Raw genomic sequence first — 6,000 nt, forward strand, 5'->3', positions numbered from 1 at the left:
CCGGCCCCCGCGTCCTCCCCCCCCCCGGGTCCCCTGCCTCCCGGGAGCGGGTCATGCCCTCGGCCGGCGCGCCGCCGTCCGGGGACGCGGGACTCGCGTGGCCGGAGCCCCCACCGTGACGTCACCCCTGAAAGGCCCGCGCGCCCGGGGCCTGGCCGCGTCCGGGCTCCCCGGCCTCCGGGGCCTCTTCCTGCCGGGTCGCGCGGCCTGCGCACAGGCCGCGGGCGCCGCTGCCCATTTGGGGGTCCGGCCGAGAGCCCCGCGCGCCGCACCTCCCGGCACGGCCCTCGAGGCGCGGGCTCCCACGCCGTGGCCCCGCCAGGCCCCGAGTCCCCCCCGGAGAAGTCGGCTCCCCGCCCCCCCCCCGACGCACTCACAAAGCTCGCCTCCGGCCCCCGCGCCGTGCGAATGCCCGGTCCCCACCCCGCGCTCGGCGGACCCCCCGCGCCACCGTGCGCGCACTGCCCCCGCACGCCCGACCCTCGCTCCTCGCGCCCCACGCCACGCACCGGCCCCGGCCCGCGGCGCGGGGCGCCCCCACCCGCAGCTCCCGGGACGGCCCTCCGGTAACCTGGCGCCCCCCGCACACAAAGCGACTTCCTCGCGGCCCCCCGCGCGCCCGCCCCGGCGCTGGGTGCTCACCTCGGCGCGCGCTCACTCGGGGGCCCGGGCTCTGGAGCTGTGACTTCGCGGCCCGGAGGCCCGGGCGGCCATGGGGGTCGGGGCGCGGCGGCCCGGCCGGCCCGCGGCCAGGCAGGAAGGAGGGTGGGCCGCGGCGCCCCCTCCTCGCGCCCGCGCTCGGGCGGCGGGCAGGGCGGCCTGCTCGGCGCGCTCTCGCCCGGGCCGCGCCTCGCTCCGCACCTCGCCTTCCGAGCGCAGCCGCGGGCGGGGGCGGCGCCCGGGGCGCGGGGAGCGAGCCCTGGCCGCGCACCGCCGGGCCTGCTGGCGTCGCAGGGCCGCGGGGAAATGCGGTCCCCTCCGCGCAGGAAGAGCGGGCGGCGGGCGGCGCGCGGGGGGAGAAGGCGGCGAGAGCGCGGGGAGAAAAGTTCCCGGCCGCCTGGCTGCGCTCGCTCGCCGCCCGGGCGCCAGGTGGGCCTCGCGCCCCGACAGCGCCCCCTGGCGGCGCGCGCTCGCCCGCGGGCCTGGGGGGAGGGGGCTCGGCGGGGGACCCCGGGGAGGCCTCAAGGTCTCGGCGGCCTGGGGTCGGGGCTGGAACCTCCGGCGGAGGTGGCGGCCCTGCCCCGGCCGGCCGGCCGGCCGGCCGTCCAGCGCTCCCGCCCTCCGGCCGGGTCCGCGGCCCTCCGTGCCCTCCGCTTTGCAGTCTGGGAAGCACTGCGACCTCTAAACTCAAGAGGCTGCGAACAGATTTCCTCGCTTGCTGGCACCTTGCTGGGCGCAGACGCAGCAGAGACAAGCGGTCCCTGCCATCACGGAGCTGGCATCCTGGCGGGAAGAGACAGACAGCATACAAATGCTTGCACACATCACGAAGATAATTCCAGGGAGTGATGCGTGCTAGGAAGAAAAGAAGCAGGTGAAGGGAGGAATAGGGGCTACCAAGCTGAGTGGGGCGGGGAGGAGGCCCGGGGAACGGACTGGCAGGAAGGAACCCTCCTGGCAGAGCCAGGAACAGCATTCCTGGCAGAAGGAAGCGCAAGTGCAAAGGCCCTGAGGCAGGAGAGAGCTTATTGGCAACCAGAGGACAGGCAGTGGGCACACCACGCAAAGGACCAAGGTTTTCAAGGCTACCCCAGGGCCCCGGGAGGAATCTGGATGCAGTTCTAGTGCCCCTGGCTCAGCCTAAGGGGAGGATTGTTGAATGAATGAGTGAACTTCCGGACACATGACAGTCCCCCTCCAAGGCCTCGCTCAGCCAGCTCAGGCAGAAGACCCTCCACCCCACCCACCACCCTCAGGGCACATTGGGTCCTATGAGTCGGGGAGGGGTGTCAAGGCATCGATGCTCTCAGGGGACCTGGGGCTGGCCGTGAGGTCCCCTGGACATCAGCCTCCTTCCCTTAAGGTAAGGCGGCATGTGGCCACGGTGGCTTTACTCCGTGACAGGGACTGTCCCCTGCTACAGGTTACTGCCTCTGATCCTGGAACCCCTCACAATTTACTTATGGGGAGACTGAGGCACAGGTGCCCAAGTCATCTGTTCAGGGTCTCAGGCTAAAGTGACCCAGCCGAGACCTGCCTCCAGAGCGCTTCCCACCAGCTCGGCCACCCACCTCCGAGGGCAGGTCAAGAGCCGACGGAAGCAGGGTCAGGGTGGACGGCGCTCTCTCAATCTAGTTCGAAACACCTGTTGTGGGGGAGACAGACCCGGTTTCTAAGTCTGGCTCCTCTGTGCCAGCTGGGAGGCTTTGGAAAAACTAGTTACCCTGCTGAGACTCCGTTTCCTCATCTGCAAAATGGGGATAATAGTAGCACCTACTTCCTGAGTTCCTGGGAGGCCCAGAGGAGGCAGGTGTGCTGCGAGTTTCACCTGGAGGCAGGGACCGCTGTTTGTGCTTTAGATCACAGGCTGGAGGAGAGGGACTGGCCCTTTCATTCCCCCAGGCTCTCTGTCCCTTTCCACCCCCTGCTGTCTCCACTCTCCTGCCCTCCCTGCCTCCCCCCCACCCCGCCCCAGGAGAATCCAGGGAAGGCCTGGCACCAGGAGCCGATTTGACCCCTAGCCTGGAAACCTCCATATACCGCGGGTGCGGCCCTAAAAAAAAGAGAAAGAAAGAAAAGAAAGATTTTGAAGTTGAAATACCTGCAAGGGGAGTTCCCATCGTGGTGCAGTGGAAAAAATCCAACTAGGAACCACGAGGTTTTGGATTCGATCCCTGGCCTCGATCAGTGGGTTAAGGATCCGGCGTTGCTATGAGCTGTGGTGTAGGTCACAGAGGCACAGAGGAGCCAGACTTAGAAACCGGGTCTGTCTCCCCCACAGCAGGTGTTTCGAACTAGATTGAGAGAGCGCCGTCCACCCTGACCCTGCTTCCGTCGGCTCTTGACCTGCCCTGGGAGGTGGGTGGCTGAGCTGGTGGGAATCAGACCAGTGTGGCTGGGGCTGTGGTGTAGGCTGGGCGGCTGCTACTCTGATTCAACCCCTAGCCTTGGAACCTCCACGTGCCGCAGGTGTGGCCCCCAAAAAGACAAAAGAAAAAAAGAAATACCTTCAAGGAATCTCAATTCTTGCGGCCCTTCCACAACCCACACCTGTACTGAAGTCCCTGACTGCCCCCAAAGGCATTGAGTCTGAGGCTCAGCCCTGCAGCCCTGGCCTTGGCCTGGCACCCCATCTGTTTTCTCACAGGTCCTGCCTGGGGGGGGGACAGAGATTCCCGTGGGCTGGAAGACAGGGAAGGGATGGATCTACCTCGGGACGCAGTCCTGTCCCCTGAGGGACAGCCAGGCGATGGCTTGCCCACCAGAAGGCGACACCCCCGGTTCAGGACCCCCGGTGCTCACACAGGAGGCGTGAGACTGGGCTGCAAGGGCTGCGGGGGTGTCCCAGGGCCCAGCCTGCCTCCCACAGCGGGACCGCAGGCGGCTCCCGGCCATCCTGAGTCTCCGTTTCTGCCAGGGGCACAGCCACGCGCACCTTAGGGCCCTCGGGGCTCCCCTCACCCTGTGAATGAGGCCCATCGGGCACCCCCAGCCCCACGAGGAAGGTGGAAAGGGGTGAATCACCCATCTGCGTGGGTCTCCAGGATGGAGGGCACGGCCACGAGGCCGCCTTGGGCCTCCGACCTTCAGCCGAGAGAGAAGGAGGAGACCACAGCCCTGCCCAGCTCTGCGGGGTTGGGGGCTTCCTCCCGAGCCAGGGGCGGCCCCCACCCCAGGGGGTCCCAGACCAGCCAGTCCACGCCACAGTAGCATCGCTCATTCGAGGCACAGGAATTGAGCCACAGCCATTCCAGACGCTTCTCCAGGACTGACGGGAGCCAGGCTCCCACCCAGCACCCGCCGTGGGATCGAGACAGACTCTGGACCCATGCTGGTGGCCTCATGATTCCAAAAAAAAAGCCGCTGTGGCCACTGAGCCCCTCGCAACTGGGAATCAGCCTTTCTTAGTGACTGAAGAAAAACATTTAGTGGCAATTTCATTTTTGGTTTTTGTTTTGTTTTGTTTTAGGGCCACAGCCATGGCATATGGAAGTTCCCAGGCTAGGGGTGCTTTCGGAGCTGCAGTTGCCAGCCTGCACCACAGCGCACAGCAACACTGGATCCTTAACCCACGGAGCAGGGCCAGGGATGGAACCCGACTCCTCCTGGATACTAGTCGGGTTTGTAACCTGCTGAGCCACCGTGGGAGCTCTGGAATTTCATTTTGAAACAAATGAAGCTGAGGCTACAAAAATATCTACGTTTTATCTCCCATGCATCAAAGTTTAGGAGAATGCGCTAATTTTTACACTAAGGTGCTAATACTTGGAACGCAGAGAAACCGACAGCACCAGGCGGGGTTTTGCCACAGGGACGCACTGTGCCCACGAGCCCCAGCCACCCCAAGGCCTCGTCCCTGTGTTCCTCTGGCCACTGACATCTGGGACATTAAATCACTTTGGGGTGTTTGGTTTTTGTTTTGTTTTTGCGTTTGTTTGTTTGTTTTTGGCCATGCCCATGACTCATGTCATGTGGAAGTTCCCCAGGCCAAGGATGGAACCCAAGCCACAGCAGTGACAGCGCCAGATCCTTAACCTGCAGAGTCACTGAGGAACTCCGGGGAATTTTTTTTTTTTTTTTTTTTTGGTCTTTTTTGTCTTTTAGGGCTGCACCCACGGCACATGGAGGTTCCCAGGCTAGGGGTCGAATCAGAGCTGGAGCCACCGGCCTCCACCGCAGCCACAGCCATGCCGGATCTGAGCCGCATCTGCGGCCTACACCACAGCTCACGGCAACACCGGATCCTTAACCCACCGAGCCATGCCAGGGATTGAACCCGTGTCCTCATGGATGCTCTTCGGGTTCGTTAACTGCTGAGCCACGAAGGGAACTCCAGGAAATTTACTTTTAAAACTAATATTTAAATTGAAATATAGCGCACGTACTGAAACGAACACAAAGCCTAAAGTGTGTGGTCTTATTACGAGTAGCACTGGGGGACAAAGTTCACCACCGTGGATCTCTGTTACAGAACCTTTGCTCCCCGTCACACATCTGGTCTTTTTTGTTTTTGTTTTGTCTTTTTGTCTTTTCTAGGGCCGCTCCCACGGCATGTGGAGGTTCCCAAGCTAAGGGTCGAATCAGAGCTGTAGCCACCGGCCTACGCCACAGCCACTGCCACATGGGATCCGAGCCGCGTCTGCCACCTACACCACAGCTCACGGCAATGCCGGATCCTTAACCCACGGAGCCCGGCCAGGGATCGAACCCACAACCTCGTGGTTCCTAGTCAGATTCATTAACCACTGTGCCACAACAGGAACTCCTCACCTGGTCTTTTGGCGGTAATAAGACCTTGATTTTCCTGGTGGGAACATTGCTTCCCCACGTGGTTCAGCCTGGGCCAACTACCTCTGGGATGCAGAGATGTTCATATGACTCTGGTTTAAGCAATCAAAGTGCCCCGTTTACCAGGCCACGGTGACTGGTTCAGGGGTGGCCGCGAGACCTAAGCCCATGGCAGCTTTTGCAGGAAACTTGGAGCTTTGCCGGAACCTCCAGGGACTGTTAAGCAAGCTGGTTGTGGGCCTGAGAAGAAAGCCATTGTGTAGGAGAGCAGTGTCAAAACACACACAGAGCTGCTCCCATTGTGGCTTAGTGAGTTACGGACCCGACTAGCATCCAGGAGGACTCGGGTTCGATCAGTGGGTTAAGGATGCGACGCGGCCGTGAGCTGTCATGTAGGTCACAGACGAAGCTCAGATCCCACGTTGCTGTGGCTGTGCTGTAGGCTGGCACCTGCAGCTCTGATTCAACCCCTGGCCTGGGAACTTCCATACGCTCTGGGTGTGACCCTAAAAAGACAAAATAAACAAGCACAAAAACATGGAGACACCAGCT

The 6,000-nt window shown here is 62.6% G+C and overlaps 1 protein-coding gene across 4 annotated transcripts in view; it reads right to left on the reverse strand.

Moving 5' to 3' along the window:
* Positions 1-751, reverse strand: part of RAI1 (retinoic acid induced 1) — a 103,552-nt gene extending 102,801 nt beyond the window's left edge. For 2 of the 4 annotated variants that reach the window (XM_021068021.1, XM_021068022.1), the window contains exon 1: positions 643-748. The gene's annotated coding sequence lies outside the window, so the exon portion shown is untranslated. Of the gene's footprint in view, positions 1-642 lie in introns of all 4 variants that reach the window. The other 2 variants (XM_021068026.1, XM_021068028.1) reach the window with 2 other exon arrangements.

The sequence above is a fragment of the Sus scrofa genome, chromosome 12, assembly GCF_000003025.6.
Source record: "Sus scrofa isolate TJ Tabasco breed Duroc chromosome 12, Sscrofa11.1, whole genome shotgun sequence".
In the NCBI taxonomy this organism is placed as follows: Eukaryota; Metazoa; Chordata; class Mammalia; order Artiodactyla; family Suidae; genus Sus; species Sus scrofa.